This window comes from Myotis daubentonii, chromosome 12 (genome assembly GCF_963259705.1).
Source record: "Myotis daubentonii chromosome 12, mMyoDau2.1, whole genome shotgun sequence".
NCBI lineage: Eukaryota > Metazoa > Chordata > Mammalia > Chiroptera > Vespertilionidae > Myotis > Myotis daubentonii.
Window position 1 is genome coordinate 12,463,865 of NC_081851.1, and position 26,886 is coordinate 12,490,750.

Below are 26,886 nucleotides of genomic sequence, written 5' to 3' on the forward strand. Positions count from 1 at the left end.
GGTGTGGCTTAACATCACAAAGCCTCAGCTTCACCATCCAGGAGGCGGGGGTGGGTGGCAGAGGATGCAGAAATCTCAGACAAACTGGTTATAGAACAGAGAACTTCCTCTTCACTCCAAAAATTATTTCCTAAACTGACCTCTCTCTCTCTCAATTCCTCTAGTTCCATTATAGTCCAGCATATGGCAGGGAGGTGGTGTTACCTCTAAGACAATTCCCATACTCCCCCGTCATTCCCGTGGTCAATTCCACTATGTTCAGTTGCTACCATTTCCTAGGGTTTTGAGTGTTGTATTAATGGATGTCTTGTTTTAGAATAGTTCCAGATTTACAGAAAAATTGTGAAGATAGTAACGATGTACACCATACCCAATTTCCCTTATTACTAATATCTTACTTATGTAAGGGGCAAATGTAAAAATAAGTGAATAATCCAAGAAACAGAGTGAAACCTCACTTCTCTAGCATCTCAAATATTCAGCAATGATGTTCTAGACCAACTTGTTAAAGGAAAAACTGGACCTGATGTGGCATAAAACTTCAGATATTGAGCTGACCATCCTTTCAATAGTTTAACTACATTCAATAGTCTACCATGTAAAAAGGAAATCAAAGTCATATTTATACACTGTCAGCACTAACACAACATCCTGATCCTCATGACTGTGACCACCCTGTTCCTCATGTCTGCGACCACCATTCACACCACCCCCCCAATCCAAACTTATATTTAACATCAGCTTCTGTTTTTCTTGCCAGTATTAGAAAGTTATGAGAAAAAAAATCCCCATTCAGACTTCTCCTTGTCCTTATTCAAAGTGTTGGCTCAGTATACAATGGCTTGTCTGGTGCCCCAAGTAAGGAAATCTACACTATTCCCTTCTCACATGCCTGTCCCCTCCTTACATCCCTCCCCATCAGTGAAACAGCATCAAACCTCACTACTCTAGTATCTCAAATATCCAACAATGCTGTTCTAGACCATGATGTTAAAGGAAAAACTATACCAGTTGTGGGATAAAACTTCACATCTTGAGCTGACCATCCTTTCAATAGTTTAACAATATTCAATAGCCTGCCATGTAAAAAGGAATTCAAACAATTTATTATACACTGCTGGCATTAACACAACACTCTGTTCCTCATGGCTGCGACCACCACCATCCATCCCCCCCTGGCACCCCAATACAAACATAAATTCACTTTTGTACTTGCAGTTTCTTCATCCATCCTTGTGTGTAGAGTCTTTTTCCTTATCTCTACTAGTCTTCAATATCATCTTACTAATTTTAGCTAATTTAAGGCAAGAGACACTACTTAAAGGATCCTGGCCTCTATATATTCTCTTTAGGTTAAGGAGGAGCCAATCACTTCAGTTCTGTTTGCCCAAAATCTGTGGTTGCCATGGTGTGGCTTGACATCACAAAGCCTCAGCTTGACCGTCCCGGAGGGGCCGGGGTGGCAGAGGATGTAGAAATCTCAGACACACTGGTTATAGAACGGAGACCGTCATCTTCACTCCTAAATTTTTTCCTAAACTGACCTCTCTCTCTCAATTCCTCTAGTTCCATTATACTCAGGCATATGTCAGGGAGGTGGTATTTCCTCTAAGACAATTCCCATACTCCCCCGTCATTTCAGTGGTCTATTCCACTATGTTCAGTTGCTACAATTTCCTAGGATTTTGAGCGTTGTTTTAATGGGTATTTTATTTTCGAATAGTTCCAGATTTACAGAGAAATTTTTAAGATAATAACCATGTACACCATACCCAATTTCCATTATTACTAATATATTTCTTATGTATGGGGCAAATGCAACATGAATTGAATCATCAGTGAAACAGAGTGAAACCTCACTTCTCTAGCATCACAAATATCTAGCAATGATGTTCTAGACCAAGTTTTAAAGGAAAAACTGGACCTGATGTGGTATAAAACTTCAGATCTTGAGCTGACCATCCTTTCAATAGTTTAACAATATTCAATAGTCTACCATGAAAAAGGAAATTAAATTCATTATTATACACTGCCAGCACTAAGACAACACCCTGTTCCTCATGACTGCGACCACCATCCATAACACCCCCGAAATGCAAACCTAAATTAAACATCAGCTTCTTTTTTCCTTGCCTGTTTTAGAAAGTTTTGTGAAAAGAATCCCCATTCAGATTTCTCTTTGTCCTTATTCAAAGTGTTGGCTCAGTATGCAATGGAATGTCTGGTGCTCTAACTAAAGAAATCTACATTACTCCCTTCTCACATGCCTGCCCCCTTCTTCGATCCCTCCACATCAGTGAAACAGAGTCAAACCTCACTTCTCTAGTATCTCAAATATCCAACAATGCTGTTGTAGAACATGATTTTAAAGGAAAAACTATACCAGTTGTGGGATAAAACTTCACATCTTGAGCTGACCATCCTTTCAATAGTTTAACAATATTCAATAGTCTGCCATGTAAAAAGGAAATCAAATAATTTATTATACCCTACCAGCATTAACACAACACTCTGTTCCTCAGGACTTCGACTACCACCATCCTTCCCACCCACCCCAATACAAACGTAAATTCACTTTTGTACTTGCAGTTTCATCATCCATCCTTCTGTGTGGATTCTTATTCCTTATCTCTAATAGTCTTCAATATCATCGTATTAATTTTAGCTATCGTAAGGAAACAGACACTTCTGAAAGTGCCCTGGCCTCTATATATTTTCTTTTGGTTAAGGAGGAGCCAATCACTTCAGCTCTGTTTGCCCAAAATCAGTGGTTGCCATGGTGTGGCTTGACATCAGAAAACCTCAGCTTGACCATCCAGAAGGGGCAGGGGTGGGAGAGGATGCAGAAATCTCAGACACATTGGTTATAGAACAGAGACCTTCCTCTTCACTCCTAAAATTTTTTCCTAAACTGACCTCTCTCTCTCAATTCCTCTAGTTCCATTATAGTCCAACATATGGCAGGGAGGTGGTGTTTCCTCTAAGACAATTCCCATACTCCCCATCCTTTCAGTGGTGCTTTACTCTATATTCAGTTACTACCATTTCCTAGGATTTTGAGCGTTGTTTTAATGGGTGTTTTATTTTCGAATAGTTCCAGATTTACAAAGAAATTGTGAAGATAATAACAATGTACACCATACCCGATTTCCCTTATTAATAATATCTTATGTATGGTGCAAATGTAAGATAAAGTCAATCATCAATGAAAAAGTTAGAGTGAAAACGCACTAACCTAGCATCTCAAATATCCAGCAATGATGTTCTAAACCAAGTTGTTAACAGAAAAACTGGACCTGATGTGGCATAAAATTCAGATCTTGAGCTGACCATCCTTTCAATAGTTTAACAATATTCAATAGTCTACCATGTAAAAAGGAAATCAAATAATTTAATATACACTGCCTGCATTAACACAACACTCTGTTCCTCATGACTGCAATTGCCACCATCCATCCCACGCCCCCACCCCCAATACAAACATAAATTCACTTTTGTACTTGCAGTTTTTTCTATCATTCTTGTGTGTGGAGTACTTTTCCTTATCTCTACTAATCTTCAATATCATCTTATTAATTTTAGCTATCTTAAGAAAACAGACACTACTGAAAGGGCCCTGGCTTCTATATATCCTCTTTAGTTTCAGGAGGAGCCAATCACTTCAGCTCTGTTTTCCCAAAATCTTGGTTGCCATAGTGTGGCTTGTCATCACAAAGCCTCTGCTTGACCATCCAGGAGTGACAGGGGTGGCAGAGGATGCAGAAATCTCAGACACTCTGGTTACAGAACAGAGGAATTCCTCTTCACTCCTAAAATTTTTTCCTAAACTGACCTCTCTATCTCAATTCCTCTAGTTCCATTATACTCAGGCATATGGCAGGGAGGTGGTATTTCCTCTAAGACAATTCCCGTACTGCCCCGTCATTTCAGTGGTCCATTCCACTATGTTCAGTAGCTACCATTTTCTAGGATTATGAGTGTTGTTTTAATGGATGTTTTATTTTAGAATAGTTCCAGATTTACAGAAAAATTGTGAAGATAATAACCATGTACATCATACCCAATTTCCATTATTACTAATATCTTACTTATTTATGGAGCAAATGTAACATGACGTGAATCATCAGTGAAACAGAGTCAAACCTCACTTCTCTAGTATCTCAAATATCCAACAATGCTGTTCTACACCATGATGTTAAAGGAAAAACTATACCACTTGTGGGATAAAACTTCACATCTTGAGCTGCCCTGCCTTTCAATAGTTTTACAATGTTCAACAGTCTACCATATAAAAAGGAAATCAAATTCATTATTATACACTGTCAGCACTAACACAACACCCTGTTCCTCATGACTGCGACCACCATCCATACCACAGCCCCAATCCAAACCTAAATTAAACATCAGCTTCTTCTACTCTTGCCAGTATTAGAAAGTGTTGAGAAAAAAATCCCCATTAAGACTCCTCCTTGTCCTTATTCAAAGTGTTGGCTCAGTATGCAATGGCTTGTCTGGTGCCCCAAATAAAGAAATCTACATTACTCCCTTCTCACATGCCTGGCTCCTCCTTAGATCTATCCCCATCAGTGAAACAGAGTCAAACCTCACCTCTCTAGTATCTCAAATATCCAACAATGCTGTTCTAGACCATGATGTTAAAGGAAAAACTATACCAGTTGTGGAATAAAACCACATCTTGAGCTGGCCATCCTTTCAATAGTTTAACAATATTCTATAGTCTTCCATGTAAAAAGGAAATCAAACAATTTATTATACACTACCAGCATTAACACAACACTCTGTTCCTCCTAACTGCAACCCCCACCATCCATCCCACCCCCCAATACAAACATAAATTCACATTTGTATTTCCACTTTCTTCTTCCATCCTTGTGTGTGGAAACTTATTCATTATCTCTATTAGTCTACAATATCGTCCTATTAATTTTAGCTATCTTAAGGCAACAGACACTACTCAAAGGGTCCTGGCCTCTATATATTTTCTTTAGGTTAAGGAGGAGCCAGTCACTTCAGCTCCTTTTGCCCAAAATCTGTGGTTGCCATGCTGTGGCTTGACATCACAAAGCCTCAGCTTGACCATCCAGAAGGGGCGGGAGTTGGACAGAATGCAGAAATCTCAGACAATCTGGTTATAGAACAGAGACCTTCCTCTTCACTCCAAAAATTTTTTCCTAAAGTGACCTCTCTCTCTCAATTCCTCTATTTCCTTTATAGTCCAACATATGGCAGGGTGGTGGTGTTTCCCCATAGAGAATTCCCATACCCCCCCCCATCATTTCTGTGGTCTATTCCACTATGTTCAGTTGCTACCAATTCCTAGGATTTTGCGTGTTATTTTATTGGATATTTTATTTTAGAATAGTTGTAGATTTATAGAAAAATTGTGAAGATAAAAACCACGTACACCATACCCAATTTCCCTTATTACTAATATCTTACTTATGAATAGGGCAAATGTAAGATGAAGTGAATCATCAGTGAAACAGTTGGAGTGAAACCTCACTTCTCTAGCATCTCAAATATCCAGCAATGATGTTCTAGACCAAGTTGTTAAAGGAAAAAATGGACCAGATGTGGCATAAAACTTCAGATCTTGAGCTGACCATCCTTTCAAAAGTTTAACAATATTCAATAGTCTACCATGTAAAAATGATTCAAATTCATTATTATACACTGCCAGCACTAACACAACACCCTGTTCCTCATGACTGCGATCAACCTGTTCCTCATGACTGTGACCACCATCCATAACACCCCCCCAACCCAAACCTAAATTAAACATTAGCTTCCTTTTCCTTGCCAGTATTAGAAAGTGTTGAGAAAAAAATCCCCATTCAGACTTCTCCTTGTCGTTGTTCAAATTGTCTGGCTCAGTATGGAATGGCTTGTCTGGTGCCACAACTAAAGGAATTTACATTACTCCCTACTCACGTACCTGCCCCCTCTTTAGATCCCTCCCCATCAGTGAAACAGAGTCAAACCTCACTTCTCCAGTATGTCAAATATCCAAAAATGCTTTTCTAGACCATGTTGTTAAAGGAAAAACTATACCAGTTGTGGGATAAAATTTCACATCTTGAGCTGACCATCCTTTCAATAGTTTAACAATATTCAATAGTCTGCCATGTAAAAAAGAAATCAAATTCTTTATTATACACTGCCAGCATTAACACAAAACTCTGTAACTCATGACTGCGACCACCAACATCAATCCCAACCCTTTCAATACAAACATAAATTCACTTCGTTCGCCCTTTAGCTGGATTTGGTATTTGGCCAGATACAACCAGTAGACTAGCTCTCAACAATACTGAAAATCACTAGGGATAGCAAGAGCATTGCTTTGGTTGCAACAGGAGTAACTCAAAACAACTCCCTCCACTAAACACTTCCTGAATCATTTCCCTTCCTCCATGAGCCCAGAATTTAACTCACCAGTCAAACTCAGCTTAGGGAGAAGCAATGGTTCCACTGGAACAGGACGGTATGGAAACAAGGTACACAGTCCTGGTTCTACAGGAGGGGCCATAGTTCACTGACACCACCACTGGAACAATCTATAATTAAAATGAAAACCACCATGTCAAAAAATTCTAAGCAGAAAAGGACAAAGGAATGCCACTGGTGAGTATTTCAAAAGGAGGCACGCTGTGCAAGAGGGATCCATTCTGTGCTGTGGCCCAATCATCCAAAGCTCATCGTTCTCATGTGAGCAGCACTCTTGCTCTGAGGGGAGACACATTTCTTTTCTTTCATTTCATATTTGCTTTCAAGGCAAACGAGCTAGCTGGTCAATACACCAAGCCAACACTCCTCAGGTATCCAACAAGAGCAACCTAAATGTCTCAGTGAATTTTAAGTTTTACTAAATTTGAATTAAAAAAAAATTCATTTTAAATTGATATGTGGCTGCCCGGCTGGCGTGGCTCATTGCTTGAGCGTGGACCCCACAACCAAGAGATCCCCGTTTCATTCCCAGTCAGGGCCCGTTCCGGGGTTGCGCGCTAGGGGCTATGGGACCATTGATGCTCTCTCATCATTGACGTTTCTCTCTCCCCTTCCCCAGCCTCCTCACCGCTCCCACCCCCACCCCCCGCTCTCTCTGTTCCCTTTCCCTTCCTCCCTCTGAGATCAGTAAAAACATATATGTTTAACCAGTTCTATGTGGATAATATGGACCCTATGAGACAGGGTACTTCAAAACACTAGGCAACCGTTGTGAAACAGTCATCCCTGAATCTTGGGACACCTTTCCTCCACAAGTCCACACAGAAGAAATATACAGGAACTTCACCATCCCACATGTCCCCACTGCTCTTCCCTTAACCACCTCCTCCTGGGCTGAGGCACCTCCTTCAGGAGCAGTTTGACACTAAACTGCCCCATGTCCCTTGCAATTCGGCCCGTTCTGCCCAAGGGTTCACGAAAGACTCTCATAGTTGATTTCTGAGACACTAAGTTCCTCCCTGATATAAAGCACAATAGCGAGGAGAGGATTTTTTTCCTCTCGTTGATGCTGGGAGCTTACTCTGACGTCACTGAGCAGCTGAATTCAATATTGGATCCACCTACCTGTGGACTTGTTCTTTTGTGAGAAAGACAAGTCCCTACTGTTAGCTTCATCACTATTCTGCTGCTTATAATTCTCAGCTTCCACACTGAATGAGATCCTTAAAAGCCCTGAGGGTGGACTAGGTTCTAGCATTTCATGGTATTGCAAAAAAAAACAACAACAACAAACACGAAAACAAAGACAAAAAACGATGGGAGCAGAGAGCAGGACTGGGGAAAGATGGGAGATGCTGGAAAGAACACCAGCCTTCCACCGACTCCAGAGGAGGACGTCGGGACACAGGGCATGGCACAGCTCTAAACTGGGCTGGCAGAGTGTGATGCCAATGAGGATCTCAAAGTGTGACCACAGAAAAGGGGTGAGGGAGAGACAAGACTGCAAAAGAAGCTAAGGTCGGACCATGGAGGGCCTGGACGGACACGCTAAGGATTTGAGACTCATTTCTAAAGGCCATAGGAGACCACTGTCAGTTTTCAGAAGAGACATGATCATATTGACATTTTCAAAAGATCCTTCCGGGCTGCCGGTAGAGAATGCTTAGGGACCTGGCGATACTAGAGGTTGACAGGTCACAGAGAACACATGGGGTCAGGAGGCCCTGAAGTCAATGTGGCTTAGTACTCTTGCTGCTCACCTTGATGGCTTCACACTAGAATCGTCGCATCAGGAATGTCAAGGTGGAAATCGATCCCACTCATGGGACTTGACAGCTTATGTCTAGAAGTTACAATACGATATGCCGTATCTTTTCTCAGACCAAGACACTCTCAGAACAAAGTGAAGAACATACCAAAACCAAGATTTGCTGAAGCGGTAAGGAAAAGGGTGTGGACTCAGCTTCCAGACAGAATAACAGGTCAGTGGCACAGACAGAGAGGCACACACACACACAGAAAGCCAGAGAGAGGCTGAGAGGAAGGAAGGGACCTCAAGAACGAGAGTACAAGACAAGTGACAGGACCTGACACCCCATCAGCTGGGCTGTCCTCTATGTTGTTCAGAAGCCACTTACTGAGCACTCAGCAGACACACAAGGATGTTCCCACCAGGAGGCTGAACTCATTGGAAGCCACTGTGAAGGCCCCTAAGGCTTGGACCCACATGAGGCACTTGTCTGAGGCTAAGTTTATAACAAGAGACCAAAGTGAGGTTTTAGGCCAGTGCGTGACCCTATCTGAATTTCCTGTCATGTCAAACCCTTAAAGGTACAGACTTGAAAATGAGGCCCACATGAGCAGTGACTTCCCTGAGATCACAGGCTGGGCCCAGGGCTCTTTTGTCTAGTGTTGCATGCTGTGTCCCACTCATTCTTGTCATCTTCCACCTCTAGGTTTGTGTACCAGATTCATGGGACACCAGCCCACAGCTGTTAGGGGCCTTGACCCATCTGCACCTGATGACTTCCTAGGGAAATGGTGTCTAGCATCATCCTCACTGGGCAGCTTGGGAGCCTGGGGGAGGCCCAGAGAGGCACAGAGGCTTCCCCCAGGGCACAGAACACCTAAGAAAAAGGAGGTGTAAACTCGGCTTTCTCCCACAAAACCGGGGGCCTCCTTCTTCCCAGGGAGCCTGGGGGGAGGGCTGTGTTGGATGCTTGTATACAGGTATGGAGATAACATGGGCCAGGAAGGTGAGAGGTCAGCAGCCCAGAGGGGCCTTTGGGTGGCCCTGATTGGAGGAAGGGGCACAGGTCATGGAACCTTGAAGGGGTGACCTCACTTCCCTGGGCACAGATCCCCAACAGAAATGGGAACCGTGGTAACCAGATACCCACATTCTAGAGACAACTGCCTTTCCAGCTCACTTGAGAGGAGATGGTCAGGAGACCAGGATGTCTCTCTGTTGCTTCCCGTTCTTCCAATGCTCTGGGCACAAGAAGGCCCAGGGCAAGAGATGTTTCTGTTGCTGGGGAAACAGGCGCAAGCGCCACCACCAATACCCCTCGCCCTCTGGCACGAGGCACACACAGGTAACTGAGGGCAGGCCCTTTCAGCTCACACTTGGGCGTCAATTAGGGGTCACACCTGGGGAGCCCCACACCTCTTACCCCTCATCCCGGGTGTGTGTGTGTGTGTGTGTGTGTGTGTCCGGGATGGTGAGGGGAAGGAAGCGGGGAATGAGGGATGCTCATCCTGGGCTCAGGAGCAGGTTGGTAAGTGTCAGGAGTCTCAAGGGTGTTGGAGGGTGTGTCACGTTCACTGCCCAGGTCATGGCTCACAGGAAGGGAAGCTGAGTGCTGGGGTCGGAGCTCTGCTACCCACTTGTTAAATCACAGGGGTGCTCAAGGGGTCATCAACTTCACTCCCTGCCTGGAGGTCTTTGCAGATGCCCCTCTCTGCCTGATCTGGGGAGCAGAATGGGTGGTGGGCATCTTCCCCACTGGTAATGCCCGGGGCCCCTGATGCCTCCTGGCACGGTAGCGGGCTCTGTCTTTGCAGAGCTCCAACAAGGGCAGCGTCGAGGAGCTGGCTGACAGGTTCACTTATGCCCTCAATGTATACAAAGGACAAGTGCGTCAGGAGAGGAAAACCGTCCAGGGCCAAACTGAGGTGAGAGCTGGCCCACACCCAGGACCCTGTGGTGACTGGAGTGGGACCAGAAATCAGACCCAAATCTGGGGCCTCAAAGTTCTCACAAGCCCACTCCCAAAGTGATCTGTACCTTCAATCCTCCGGACCAGCTCCCTGGTAGGGGAGAAAAGCAGTCTTTCTTCCTGTGCTTCTTGGGATCAGAGAGAAAGCATCTGTTGCTCTCTTTGCCTCATGCTCCTTTCAACTGATGAACTCCCTGCCCCAAGTTTCCTGTGGACCAGCCCCAGCCCGACTGTCCTTGTAGGCCTTCTCCAAGCCTTACACATCATCCCACTTGATAGTGCTGTGTATTTAAAAAGAAAGAAAGAAAGAAAGAAAAAGCGGTGGGGGGAAGCGGGGGTGGTGGTGGTTAGGGGCATAGCAATGGATTAAGGTCTTGAATACTTTTCTCTGCAACCTATCACCTCACAGAGGACGACAAACCATTGCAGCACGGCCAGCTCAGAAGCTGTGGCCTGACCCAAATCCATATCCTCCCAACAAGGACAGAGTTGTCCTCAGTGATTCAGGCTTTCACTGTGGCTCCACCTTGACACAAATCAATTGTTGCTAGCTCAGCAGGGCTGCCAGGAACATCCTCACCGTGTCCTCACAGACTAGGTCTGCCATGACACAGGACCACAGATTGGGTGGAAGGATCCTGATGCCTCCTGGCTCAGTACCCACTCTTTCTTTGCGGAACTCCAAGGAGGACATCATTGAGGTGCTGGCCCATGGACCCGACTACACCACCTACGGGGTCGGGGTGCAGGTGCACCAGGTTGATGACACAGACCAGTGCCTGTCTGAGGTGAGAGCTGGCCTCGAGGGTCTCTACACCCACAACCTCAACACAACCTAGCAGTGCCCAGAACCCACACTCACATCTGGGGACTCCCCGGGCACCCTCCCAGGATTCTCCCTAGTGTCCCACAGCCCCAAGACAAAGAAATGCAGACCCACATGTCCCCCTCCAGCTACATGGGACGCTAGAGAGACACTCCTCACATATTTGTAGCAATATCAGAGAGAGAAATGCCCTGTGACTTCACAGTGGACCATGAGCACTTGGGCATTTCGCTGTTTGTGTTGCTTAAACTACACTTGCCACGTATCCTCTGGAGCACTCAGCTCCACTGTCCTTGCAGACCTGGTCCAGTCGGGGAGGATGTTTGCCCAGCGATGCGGCCGTTCAGTGCTGATGGACATGGGCCTAATGCAGTTCAGCTGCCATGTCAGCAGTGCTGCGCGGAACACTGATGTGTGTCAGAACGGACTGTGTTAGGTTGCTTGCTTGCGCTGCCATAACATAGGGCCACACTGGGTGGTGTTAACAGCAGACATTCATTTTCTCACAATTCCGGAGGCTAGAAGTAAGAGATGGTGCTGTCAGCGGGGCTGGTATCTCCTGAGGGGGTCACTCCTCAGCTTGTAGATGGCTGTCTTCTCTCTGTGTGTCACATGGACTCCCCTCTGCGCTGCCACGTGTCCTCCCCTCCTCTTCTAAGGACACTGGTCAGATTCGATGAAGACCCACACCACTGAATTCACGTCACCTGAATGACTTGCTTGAAGACTAAAACTCAAAAGCAGACACATAATCAAGTTCGAGGGGTTGCAAAGTCATGGGATTAGGGGTACACAATTCAGACCACAGGACATGTAATGTCCCCAGCTGGAAGTGGACGCCCACTGCTGGGGGAAGGACGAGCACCTGTAAAATTTGAACGGCTGCAGGTAGATTCCAAACCCAAAGGGCTGTGGCAGGGACGTTGCCAACAGCAGTTTCTGATGATGGCTGCTGCCTTGCTCCAGCCTGGCCCGGGAAATCTCACTCATTGAAATTTTCACCTGGCCGACATCAAGGTGTCCAACTCAAACACAGGGTTCCATCCCTGGCAATTGCCTCATGGGGCCTCTGAGGCACCTGTAACTTTACACCTACCACATGGATTAGCTCCTCCCCGAGTCCTCGGGTCATACTCCTGCCCCATGATCGCCTTTCTCCCACCTGCAGTCTCCAGGCATTTGCCACCTTGCGGAATCTGCCATCTCCCTAATGAGGGTCTTAAAATGCCCTTTAATGTAAAAGGATAAAACATAACTTTCTCTTTTGAAGTCAAAGGCTTTCACAGGCCATATCTACCGTGTACACTGTTCCCACGCTGGGGAGGGACAATGTTCCCACACCTTTTCCACCCATGTCAGTAGCAGGGAAGTCCCTGGTACCTGAGAAGGAAAGTCATGCAGGATAGTACCCAGTTCTGACCTGCATGCCCTTGAGCAGGCATCTGATATTTCCTAAGCCTCTGTGTTCTCATCTCTATAACAAGGACCTTTCATTGGGACTCACAGGGCCCGGGCTCTTCATATACACTATTACTACAAGGAGGTTGGTTGATCCTCAGCTAAAGGGAAGGGGGCGGGGGCGGGGGGTAAGATGCCGAGAAGGTGGCAATTGTATGAACATGTACGGAACTTCAGTGGCACTTTGAAGACCTAGAACCTCGTCCTGCCGGGGCACTCCTCTCCCTCCTCTTGCACACGTCCCAGTGGGGCTGGGACCTCCCGACTGAGCTCCAAACCTCCATCCTTGTGGGATTCACGGTCATGCCGCTGACATGGATATCCTTCCTTCTCCCACCCAGTGTGCAGCTGAGCGAACTGGTAACCTGCATGAGTCCTGCAGGATGCAGGCCCTCCAGGAATGTACCTCGCAGAAGGTGGCCATGGCCATGGTACCAGCTTTCCCGGGGGGAATCATCCCCCACGTCTCCACGCTGGCCTGCAACAGAGCCCAAGGGTTCCTGGACGAGCTTCTAACTAGGTGAGCACACACTCGTGACTCTGCCCACTGCTAGCTGTGAGGCATGAAAATGTCACCACATCTTCCCGAGTCTCAGGATGCTCCTCTGAAAAGTGGGCTGCTGGGGAGGAAACCTCATAGCACTGCTGTGGGGACAAGCCATGGCAGGTCTCACCTGCTCCCTGGCTCTGCAGACAGGGTAGCTGGATGTGCGGCGGTTGTTGGTGGCAATTCTTTCACTCTGTCCCATGGAAAGAACTCTGACACACCCATCAGCGGCCTGTGGCATCGGAGGTTGGAAAAGCACATGCAAAGCAACCTGTTAAGCAGTGTGAGGTTTCACCTAGCCGGTCCTGGTCCTTGGTGGACCACAATGGGGATTTCTGGGGAGAGCAGGGGCCCAGGCCCACTCAGATGTATGGCATGCTTCTGGTTGGAGTTTCTTTACTCGACAATGTGCACGCACTTTTGGAGACACTTAGCCTGACTCCAGGAATGAAGCAGACACAATCCCTGGGCCTCAGTTCTGGGCAATGGGTCCAGCAGTCACGCTGTCCATCATTCGCAGGTCGTGTCCACCATCCATCAGGACTGATGCGATCAGAGTGATTTTTCCATCTGGAGGCACACCTGCTTACAATGACCGGGCTGACACAGCGCAGGACCAAGTCCTAAAGTGAGTGGTCTCCCGGTCCAGGGGTAGGGCCCCCAGAGTCAGCATTGTGGGGACTGTGGTGGGTGGGGGGTGGAGAGTGCCTGGCAGAACCCTAATCTTATACATCATCTGATTCCCAAGAAAGGCCTGGGCTCTGGAGTCTTCTATTCCAGGAGGATAGGAGTCAAAGATGACAGTGGGTGGGGTCCCGGGCCTTGTAGACACAGAGGGGACGCTGTGCTGAGTTGTCCCTCACAGTCCCCTCCCCCACAGACCCACCCCGCTCTGCCTGCCCCTCTCCATATCCATCTCCCCTGACCACGGTGGCCAGGCTGAAAACAGGACTGTGGTGAGCAGGCTTCTCACAAGTCTGTCTCAGTCCTCAGCCCAGATGCCCAGGGCCTGGAGAGTGGGGGTGGGCAGTGCACTGGACCTTCAGGAGAGCTGCCAGTGGGAAGAAGAGTCTGACACAGACTCCATGTTGAACCTGCTGGATCCCACAACTGCTACAACCAGGACAGCCACACAGGGGCCGGGGGTGGCATGGGGCTGTCCCCTGGGTGCGCAAGGGGGGCCTGCACAGAGGCTCAGATCTAAACAAGTGTGCCATGGGAGGGCAGAGTGCAAGGAAAGACCAGGACTCAGACTCTGCTGCCCACCTGCTTCTCCCCAGGGCCTTTGCTGTGATGGTGGGGACCTGGCTGGACCACGTCCAGGGTTTGGGGCAGCCCCTTCCTTTCGCCTGCTTCGAGGTAGAGCAGGCCTTGGTGCCCTTCAACTCCCCCGCTTCACACCTGGTGGGCGACGCCCAAAATCTATGGTCGGTGCTGCAGCACCTTGAGCCCACCGAGGCAACTCAACAAAGTGAGGCGGAATGATCATCTGGGCAGATCATCGGGGGAGGGCAGGATCATGGGCTTGAGTTCCCTTAAAGGCGGTGGCATCTTTCCTGTCTCCACTAAGTCACAGGAAAGCCAGGAGTGTGAGTCAATCTGTCTCTTTCTCCTGCTCCAGGTCCACGCCCAGAGCTCCAGAGCTCTCTGGAGGCAGAGGAAGGGCCTGCTCAGGGGCCAGAGCCTGGTCCAACGAGAGGCCCTGCCCTGGCCAGGCCTGGCCTGAGGCAGTACCTGAAGCCATTATGGAGCCAGCTAATGGCTGCACTGGAAGCCTTCTCTCGTGCTGTCAGAAGAGTTCTAGGCGATTATCTTAAATAATTCAGAGGAATACATCCCAACTGTACATTTATAATAGTAAATAAGGATAATTTCTAAAATTACCTACCTATTTATGTAGACTATGTCCCATTAAGTTAAATACTCCTTTTGATTAAATAAGGTTGTTTATTAAAAACACGTGTAGACCGTGTCTTCTCATGTACATATACATAATTCCATACACACACACACACACACACATACACGGACAAATATATGCTGACATGAAAGGTTCTCACTGTATAATACAGTTTTAAAATAAGTTTTGAAACATTTAATTTCTTCTGATACCTACGTATACACTGATAAAATGGGGAAATAAAATCTGGAAATATATACACCAAAATATACACCAATATATACACCAAAATGTTCACATTAGTGAACTGTCAGAAGTGAAACTACTAGAAGTGACAGTTTCTTCTCATTTTGCTTTATGTATAGGTTCTCGTTGACACAAGGATCATACCTCCAATATATAGATAGACAGTGGGGAGAGGAAGGGAGAGGCAGAGAACATAGATGAGAGGTGCACCAGCCGCCTCCTGCCCACCCCCGCCATGGAACTGACCGCAAAACCCTGCCACGTGCCCTCCCTGGGAGCTGATCCGGAAACCTTTCAGTGCAAGGGCAGATGCCCATCCAATGAGCCCCATCAGCTGTGGCTAGACTCAGTATATATTTTTAAAAATACACTTTGATTGATTTCAGGGAGGGAGAAAGGGCGAGACAGAAAAGTCAACCATGAGAGAGAAGCATTGAATGGTTTCCTCCTTCAGGACCCCTATTGGTGATCCAGTCTGCAACCCGGGCCTGTGCCCTGACCCGGAATCAAACCAACTGTGCACTCCTGCCTGCTTCCCAGGCGGATGCTCGAGCACCGTGCAGCACTGGCCAGACTCAATCATATCTATCTAAACTTTCCCAAGTGCCAATTTGTCTCTTGAAATGTTCTCATGAAAGGAAAAATTACTTAATGGGGGGCATTCTACTTCGCTCGCTATTTAGCTGGATTTGCTATTTGGCCAGAAACAACCAGTAGACTAGCTCTCAACAATACTTAAAATCACTAGGGATAGCAAGAGCATTGCTTTGGTTGCAACAGGAGTAACTCAAAACAACTCCCTCCACTAAACACTTCCTGAATCATTTCCCTTCCTCCATGAGCCCAGAATTTAACTCACCAGTCAAACTCAGCTTAGGGAGAGGCAATGGTTCCACTGAAACAGGACGGTACGGAAACAAGGTACACAGCCCTGGTTCTACCGGAGGGGCCATAGTTCACTGACACCACCACTGGAACAATCTATAATTAAAATGAAAACCACCATGTCAGAAAATTCTAAGCAGAAATGGACAAAGGCATGCCACTGGTATTTCAAAAGGGGGCACGCTGTGCAAGAGGGATCCATTCTGTGCTGTGGCCCAATCATCCAAAGCTCATCATTCTCATGTGAGCAGCACTCTTGCTCTGAGGGGAGACACATTTCCTTTCTTTCATTTCATATTTGCTTTCAAGGCAAACCAGCTAGCTGGTCAATACACCAAGCCAACACTCCTCAGGTATCCAACAAGAGCAACCTAAATGTCTCAGTGAATTTTAAGTTTTACTAAATTTGAATTAAAAAAAATTTCATTTTAAATTGATATGTGGCTGCCCGGCTGGTGTGGCTCATTGCTTGAGCGTGGACCCCACAACCAAGAGATCCCCATTTCATTCCCAGTCAGGGCCCGTTCCGGGGTTGCGTGCTAGGGGCTACGGGACCGTTGATGCTCTCTCATCATTGATGTTTCTCTCTCCCCTTCCCCAGCCTCCTCACCGCCCCCACACCCACCCCCTGCTCTCTCTGTTCCCTTTCCCTTCCTCCCTCTGAGATCAGTAAAAACATATATGTTTAACCAGTTCTATGTGGATAATATGGACCCTATGAGACAGGGTACTTCAAAACACTAGGCAACCGTTGTGAAACAGTCATCCCTGAATCTTGGGACACCTTTCCTCCACAAGTCCACACAGAAGAAATATACGGGGCCCTTAGTGATCACAGTAGAAACAGGAAGCTCACCATCCCACATGTCCCCTCTGCCCTTTCCCTCACCACCTCCTCCTGGGCTGAGGCACCTCCTTCAGGAGCAGTTTGACACTAAACTGCCCCATGTCCCTTGCAATTCGGCCCGTTCTGCCCAAGGGTTCACGCAAGAGTCTCATAGTTGATTTCTGAGACACTAAGTTCCTCCCTGATATAAAGCACAATAGCGAGGAGAGGATATTTTTCCTCTCGTTGATGCTGGGAGCTTACCCTGACGTCACTGAGCAGCTGAATTCAATATTGGATCCACCTACCTGTGGACTTGTTCTTTTGTGAGAAAGACAAGGCCCTACTGTTAGCTTCATCACTATTCTGCTGCTTATAATTCTCAGCTTCCACACTGAATGAGACCCTTAAAACCCCTGAGGGTGGACAAGGTTCTAGCATTTCATGGTATTACAAAAAAAAATAACAACAAACACGAAAACAAAAACAAAGAAACAATGGGAGCAGAGAGCAGGACCGGGGAAAGATGGGAGATGCCGGAAAGAACATCAGCCTTCCACCGACTGCAGAGGGAGACGTCGGGATACAGGGCATGGCACAGCACTAAGCTGGGCTGGCAGAGTGTGATGCCAATGAGGATCTCAAAGTGTGACCACAGAAAAGGGGTGAGGGAGAGACAAGACTGCAAAAGAAGCTAAGGTCGGACCATGGAGGGCCTGGACGGACACGCTAAGGATTTGGGACTCATTTCTAAAGGCCATAGGAGACCACTGTCAGTTTTCAGAAGAGACATGATCATACTGACATTTTCAAAAGATCCTTCGGGCTGCTGGTAGAGAATGCTTAGGGACCTGGCGATACTAGAGGTTGGCAGGTCACAGAGAACACATGGGATCAGGAGGCCCTGAAGTCAATGTGGCTTAGTACTCTTGCTGCTCACCTTGATGGCTTCACACTAGAATCGTCGTATCAGGAATGTCAAGGTGGAAATCGATCCCACTCATGGGACTTGACAGCTTATGTCTAGAAGTTACAATAAAGTAGCACGATATGCCATATCTTTTCTCAGACCAAGACACTCTCAGCACAAAGTGGAGAACTTACTAAAACAAAGCTTTACAAAAGTGGTAAGGAAACGGGTGTGGACTCAGCTTCCATAAAGAACAACAGGTTAGTGGCACAGACAGAGAAAGGGAGAGAGAGGCTGAGAGGAAGGAAGGGACCTCAAGAACTACAGTACCAGAGAAGTGACAGGATCTGACACCCCATCAGCTGGGCTGTACACTATGTTGTTTAGAAGCGAGTTTATGACATAGAGTCCAAACATAACAGAAATACAAGCAAATATCACCATACTGTTCACAAAACTTTTAATGAAACAGATGCTTACCTTGATGAAGTGTGCATACTTTTTCAGTTGTTCTGAAAAGCATTGTGTATTCCTTGCAGTAATGATCTAAGTGAAACTCCAATTTTAAGTCCCTACAACAACAAGAACATATAAAATACAAATAACTGGGAAGGTATTACAATATTCACCCCCAACTGTTAGCATTCATCAGTAGAACTTTCCCATTTAAAAACATACTCATGAGAAAAAAGGTAATCAAATCCAGAGCCTCTTTATTCTATTTCTGGACTTTCCTGTGCCAGTATTGTAAGTGCAACCTCAACTACTTTTGCTAGACAAATTTTATGTAGGTGAAACTACTGTAAATACACTGTGATATCGGTTCTCTTCCATTACCTATTAGTTGTTGATTTTCAACAAACCATCTCTATAGCCTCAATATTTTCTTCCAGAAAATGGAGAAATACTAGTTAATTCACTGTGAAGTTTTAAAATTAAATAAAATATGTGAAAAATACCAGAGCCCGTTATTAGGGCTGGAAATCATTTCATTATTAAACAGTTTTCATCATAGTAATGATTTGTCCTAAGAGAAATAAAAAAATTAAAAGTGCCATGTCTCAGAATACAACTTCTTTATTTCAAGGAAGATCACAAAAATTAGAAAATGTTCTGTAATATTAACTCAGACGTTGATATTTTTATTCCATTCAATTTTATTATGAAGGGTCACAATACCCAAGTGTGTGACCTTTAGAATTCGGTGTTTAAACAAAGTTCTGGCAAGGCTGTGAAAGTGCAGTGTTAGCACCATTTAAATGTAGATCCACTAGGAACCTGACAGACACAGAAGGCAACAGCACAAGTGCAGCAGAGAGCCCACAGCTAACCAAGTGTCATGGTCTTGGAAACACACTCTGACAGGTTTTCTCATCACTAATGGGGATCATGATTCCCTGGCCTTGTTGACAATTTATGTAGCTAAACTGCAATTCTCTGAACTGAAAGCACTACTAGAATGTAGGTATTGTTACAGCATAGCAGGTATTGTTATAGACCTTCCAGCACAGTGCAGGTAGTCAGCCTGTCAACATGAAATGCTCTTCTGGTCACTCCCAGTGTTTACCATGTTTCCTGACTTCTTGCTGATCTTGGGACAAAGATGACTCACAAGCCCTTACATAGCCAGTATCTTCAAACAATTCTGCGTTTTGCAAAAAAATGCTCTGGGTTCTTAAGGCCAATTTCTAAGTCACCTGAGCACTCCTGGAAGTTTTCACTCTACACACAGTATTTACCTTGCCAACTGAACAACGGGGGTCAACAAGTGAATGAATTCCTTCTCCCATCAGAGTATTCCATTTAGCCTCCTCAGAGACCCAGTGAAGTAGGAAAAAGTGCAGGTATGTGAGAGATGTGTAGAAGAATCCAGACTGAGATTCTGTGACAAGTCTTCATCCTTTATCTGAGAAACTTTCCAAAGGATTCAGACATAAAGATCTGTTCGAAAGGTGAGACTCAACCTTCTTGTGGTGGTCTGAATTCAGTAAATACTCCCAATCCCGAGAAGAAGAAACAGATATTGATTTTTTAAGCCATGCCTTCTTGTACTTAGGGCGGTGGGAGTGATCAAGGAGGGGTCGATGGGGGGAAAAGGAGACATATGTAATACTTTAAACCAGTGTTAAACTCAAAATTCCTAATGCTGAGACCCTTTAATATAGTTTCTTATGTTATGTTGACCCCCAATTACACTGTTACAAATTAAACATAATTAAAGCATAGTGACTAATCACAAAAACAATATGTAATTATATATGTGTTTTCCCATGGTATTAGGCGACCCCTGTGAAAGGGTCATTCAACCACTAAAGGGCTCACAACCCACAGGTTGAGAACTGCTGCTTTAAACAATAAAAAAAATTCATTTAAAGCAATTCAAGGGAGCAAATGGAGTGACCAGCTGCAACTAATAAAACCCACCCCGAATTGGCGAAATTTCTCAGCTGGTGAGACCATTTGCAGCCGGGAAGGGCAGAACTCCCCTGGAAAGGTAAAAAAAAAAAAAAAAAAAAAAAAAAAAAAAAAAAAAAACAGGGATTAGGGAAGGAAAGTTTGCCAGACCTCTGAGCCCAGAGAGTTAGAGGGAGACCGCATGGCAGATAGCAACGTCCCTTGGGACACGCACAGCCCCTGACTGGGGAAAGGAGATCCACGGGATTCCTGGCACAGCCAGGGGATTTGAGAACTGGGTTCTGTGATCACGGAGGACTGAGACTAAAGGTGGCAGCCTGAAGAGCTGACCAGACCATGCAGTGCCGGTAAGGAAAGAGCTTACAGAAACCAAGCCTTCCCCGTTTCTGAGGCCTGCGTTTGTTTGTTTGTTTTCACTGAATCCTGTTCATAAGATATTTCGGATACAGACACTCACCTGTGCTGAAGAGAGGGAGAGGGTGCGGAGGAGTGGAGTCTGGGGAGAGACTGAGGAGAGAAGGGGGGCCGGGACAGGTGGCAGTGAATTGAGTGCTGAGATACCCCTGAGCCCAGGACTAGGGCAGCCATTCTCTCTGGGGAGTGAGTCTCCTCCCCCCAGCCCCCAGGCAAGGAGCACAGCCACACCCAGATTCCACCCTGAAGGAGATCAAGGATTAAAATAATCTGATCAGTCCCTGGGAGTTAACAGGGTCTGGCCAATAGAGGGATTTTAATCCCAGCAACAAAACAGAGCGGATAACTATTAAGGAACCAGCTCTGGATAGTTGACCTTCCAAATCAGTTTTAAATGCGATAGAGAAGCCTTATAACCTCAGAGGCCAACCCCAGAACACTGCCACCCAGAGGCTGAGCCACAAACTGACACTTTGCTAAACACAAAATAAGGCAGTCTGGGAAACAAATACGACCTGCTTTAAAATAAGAACTGTGGTTTACAACACAGAGGAACAGTGTATCGCAGGGAAACTCAACACTCTCCTGAATACCTGGCAGGACTAAAGGCGAGCCAGACTGAAGAATAGAAGAACCGAAGGACCTTCACTACTGCAAATTATTTTTTTCATTTTTCACCTTTTAACTAAGAAACCAATTTTTTCCTATTTTTTCCATTTTTTTTCTTCTTTCTCCATCACCTGATTTTACCCTTTTAATTACTACCTTCTAATCTTTTACCAGTATTATTACTGCTACTATTTTACCATTTTTTAAAGTGCCATTTTATTTTTTCTTTATTTTATTTTGGGATTAGTGTCCTCCATTCTATTTTCATCGTTATATTATTAGTTGTTTCTAGTTTGCATCCATCTCCAGGGAGCTGTTGCTAGAATTTGTTGGGATTAGTGGTGGTTCTATAGGAGTATTCTCCTCATATAAAAAGTCTCTTCCCCTCTTCCACTTCATTCTCTCTTTTCGCTCTTTTTTTTTTCTTTTCTTTTCTCGCTTTTATTTTCCCCCCTCCTTTTTCCCAATTTCATTTTTGCACTCCTTTTTTTGGTCCCTACATTTCTTTTCTTTTTTCTCTTTTATCTTTTTCTCTTTCTTCTTCCTTATCCCCTAATTCTCTTAATTCAGGTGGTCACCTTTATTTGGGGTTATTAATATCGTGAATATATTTGTGTTTAGTGACTGGTACGTGGTGCCTTGTTGTGTTGTATTTTGTGCCTTTAAATCAACACAGCAGATCCAAGCAACAGCAGCCTCCTGAGCACCACACCCTCTGCTGAGGAACAGCAGCTGTACGTGAAGCCTACTCCCCCAAGCCAGAAGAGCAACAACAGCTGTGAACAGCACCCACCAGAGGAGCTGCTGCCAACTGAGGAGCAGCTGCTACCGCAACCACCCGAAGAGCAGGCACAGACCAAGGAGTCACTGCCACCCAGGGAGCAGCCAATGAACGAATCAACATCTAGATATGTCAGTGAGATAAAACATGGGTAGACAAAGAAACCCCCAAAGGAAAGAGAAGGAGGACTCTCCAGAAAAGCAGCTAAGTAATACAGAGGCATGCAACATGACAGAAAAAGAATTCAGAATAAGGGTCCTAGAGTGCATAAACCGAATGGAGGAAAAAATCGACAACCTCTCCAAGAAGCAAGAAGAAACAGCTGAAAAAATCTATAACATATGGAAGAAGCTAGAAGAAACAGATGAAAAAAACAAGAACTTAAGTAAGTCCCAAGAAGAAATGAAGAGTGATATCGCTGCAATAAAAAACACCATTGAAAGTATCAACAGTAGACTAGGAGAAGCGGAGGACCGAATTAGTGAATTAGAAGACAAGGAAGCAAAATACACCCAAAATGTAGTGCAATTGGAGAAAAAAATTAAAGGACAGGAGGAGAGCCTAAGGGAGCTTTGGGACAACATGAAACGAACAACATACGAATAATAGGGGTGCCAGAACAACAGAAAGAGGAACAAGGATTAGAAAACCTAATCGAAGAAATAATATCAGAAAACTTCCTTGAGGTGGGGAAGAAAAAAGTCACACAAGCCCAGAGAGTCCCAAACAAGGTGAACCCGAAAAGACCCACAACAAGACACATCATAATTACCATGGCAAATGTTCAGGACAAAGAGAGAATCTTACAGGCTGCAAGAGAGAGACGGAAGGTTACATACAAGGGCTCTCCCATTAGATTATGAAATGATTTCTCAACAGAAACACAGCAGGCCAGAAAAGAATGGACGGAAATTTACAAAGTGATGCAAAGCAAAGGACTGAATCCAAGAATACTCTATCCAGCAAGGCTATCAGTCAAAATTGAAGGGGAAATAAGAAGCTTCACAGACAAAAAAAGGCTGAGGGAGTTTATCACCACCAAGCCAGCAATGCAAGGAATGCTAAAGGGACTGGTATAAATAGAAGAACTAAAAAGCTCAGAAAGAAAACAGCCACACAAAAAAAGAAATGGCTACAAACAAGTACCTTTCAATAATAACTTTAAACATAAACGGACTAAATGCTCCAACCAAAAGACATCAAGTGGCTAAATGGATAAAAAAAACATGACCCATACATCTGCTGTCTACAAGAGACCCACCTCATTAGAAGGGACTCACACAGACTGAAAGTGAATGGATGGAAAAATATCTTTCAAGTAAATGGAAAGGAAAAGAAAGCTGGGGTAGCAATACTTATATCGGACAAAACAGACCTCAAAGTGAAGGCCATAACAAGAGATAAGGAAGGCCATTTCATAATACTAAAGGGATCAATACAACAAGAAGAAATAACCCTGGTAAACATATATGCACCCAATGCAGGAGCACCCAAATTCATAAAAAAACTCCTGGAAGATATCAAAGGAGAGATCGACAACAATACAATCATAGTAGGGGACTTTAATACACCACTGACAGCACTGGATAAGTCCTCTAGACAAACAATCAGCAAAGATACAGCAATCCTAAATGACTCACTAGATCAGATGGACTTAATAGACATCTTCAGAACACTTCACCCCAAAGCCAGGGAATATACATTCTACTCATGTGCCCATAAGACATATTCAAAAATAGACCATATATTGGGTCACTGGCAAAGTATCCCCAAATTCAAGAAGATTGAATTTATAAAAAGCATCTTCACAGACCACGATGGCATAATATTAGAAATAAACTACAATAAAAACAACCCAAAATACTCAAACACCTGGAAGCTGAATAGCATGCTATTAAATATTGATTGGGTTACCAATGAGATCAAAGAAGAAATTAAAAACATCCTGGAAACTAATGACAATGAAAACACAACAATCCAAAACTTATGGGACACAATGAAAGCAGTCCTGAGAGGGAAGTTTATAGCTCTACAGGCCTAACTCAAAAAAGAAGAAAAAATAGTAGTAAATCATCTAACTCTACACCTCAAAGAATTAGAAAAAGAGCAACAAGAAAACCCCAGAGTGAGCAGAAGGAAGGAGATAATAAAGGTTAGAGCAGAAATAAATGACATAGTGACCAAAAAAACAATACAGAAAATCAATGAAGCTGAGAGTTGGTTCTTTGAAAGAATCAACAAGATTGACAAACCTCTAGCCAGACTCACCAAGAAGCAAAGAGAGAGGACCCAAATAAACAAAATCAGAAACGATAGAGGTGAAATAACAACAGACCCCACAGAAATACAAACGATTGTTAAAAAATACTATGGACAGCTCTACTCCAACAAACTAGACAACCTGGAGGAAATGGACAAATTCCTAGAAAAATACAACATTCCAAAACTCAATCAGGAAGAATCTAAAAATCTCAACAGGCCAATAACTATGGAAGAAATTGAAGCAGTCATCAAAAAGCTTCCATCAAACAAAAGCCCAGGACCAGACGGCTTCACAGGGGAGTTTTACCAAACATTCAAGGAAGAACTAAAACCTAGCCTCCTCAGACTACTACAAAAAATTCAAGAGGAAGGGACACTTCCAAGCTCATTCTATGAAGCCAGCATCACCCTAATACCAAAACCAGGTAAAGACAACACAATGAAAGAGACTTACAGGCCAATATCCCTCATGAACATAGATGCCAAAATCCTCAACAAAATCTTAGCAAATCGGATCCAGCAGTACATCAGAAAGATCATACACCATGACCAAGTAGGATTTATCCCAGGAATGCAAGGATGGTACAATATCTGCAAATCAATAAACGTGATACATCACATAAACAAATTGAAAGAAAAAAAACACATGGTCATATCAATTGATGCAGAAAAAGCATTTGACAAAATTCAACACCCATTTTTGATGGAAACTCTCAGTAAGGCGGGAGTAGAAGGATCATACCTCAACATAATAAAAGCCATATATGACAGGCCCACAGCCAACATCATACTCAATGGACAAAAACTAACACCATTTTGCCTAAGAACAGGAACAAGACAGGGATGCCCCCTCTATCCACTCCTGTTCAACATAGTACTGGAAGTGTTAGCCATTGCAATTAGGCAAGAAGAAGAAATAAAAGGCATCCAAATTGGAAAAGAGGAAGTAAAACTGTCCTTATTTGCAGACAACATGATATTATACATACAAAACCCTAGAGACTCCATCAAAAAGCTACTAGACTTAATACATGAATTTGGCAATGTAGCAGGATACAAAATTAACCCCAAGAAATCTGAGGCATTTCCATACACCAATAGTGAACTTTCCAAAAGAGAGATTATAAAAACAATCCCATTTACCATCACACCAAAAAAATTAAGCTACTTGGAATAAATTTAATTAAAGAGGTAAAAGACCTGTACTCAGAAAACTACAGGACGTTGAAAAAAGATATAGAGGAAGACATCAACAGATGGAAGAACATACCGTGTTCATGGATTGGTAGAATCAACATCATTAAAATGTCCATACTACCCAAAGCAATCTATAAATTCAACGCACTTCCCATTAAAATACCAACGGCATACTTCATAGATCTAGAACGAACTCTCTAAAAATTCATCTGGAATAAAAAAAGACCCCGAATAGCTGCAGCAATCCTGAAAAAGAAAAAAGTAGGTGGGATCTCAATACCAGATATCAAGATGTATTACAAAGCCACTGTTCTCAAAACTGCCTGGAACTGGCACAAGAACAGGCATATACATCAATGAAATAGAATAGAGAGCCCAGAAATGGGCCCGAACCAATATGCTCAGTTAATATTTGACAAAGTAGGCAAGAACATACAATGGAGCCAAGATGGTCTCTTCAATAAATGGTGTTGGGAAAATTGGACAGATATATGCAAGAAAATGAAACTAGACCACCAACTTACACCATACACAAAAATAAACTCAAAATGGATAAAGGACTTAAATGTATGACAGGAAACCATAAAAATTCTAGAAGAAGCCAAAGGTAACAAAATCTCAGACATATGCCGAAGCAATTTCTTCACTGATACAGCTCCTAGGGCACTTGAAACGAAAGAGAAAATGAACAAATGGGACTACATCAAAATAAAAAGCTTCTGCACAGCAAAAGAAACCATCAACAAAACAATGAGAAAACCCACTGCATGGGAAAACATATTTGCCTATGTCATATCTGATAAGGGCCTAATCTCCAAAATTTATAGGGAACTCATACAACTTAACAAAAGGAAGATAATCAATCCAATGAAAAAATGGGCAAAGGACCTAAATAGACACCTTTCAAAAGAGGACATTCAGAAAGCCAAGAGACATATGAAAACATGCTCAAAGTCACTAATCATCCAAGAGATGCAAATCAAAACAACAATGAGGTGCCATCTCACACCTGTCAGACTGGCTATCGTCAACAAATCAACAAAAGACAAGTGCTGGAGAGGATGTGGAGAAAAAGGAACACTCGTGCACTGCTGGTGGGAATGCAGACTGGTGCAGCCACTACGGAAGACACTATGGAGTTTCCTCAAAAAACTGAAAATGGAACTCCCATTTGACCCTATGATCCCTCTTCTAGGAAGATATCCCAAGAAACCAGAAACACCAATCAGAAAGGATATATGCACCCCTATGTTCATAGCAGCACAATTCACCATAGCTAAGATCTGGAAACAGCCTAAGTGCCCATCAGTAGATGAATGGATTAGAAAACTGTGGTACATCTACACGATGGAATACTATGCTGCTGTAAAAAGGAAGGAACTCTTACCATTTGCAACGTCATGGATGGAACTGGAGAGCATTA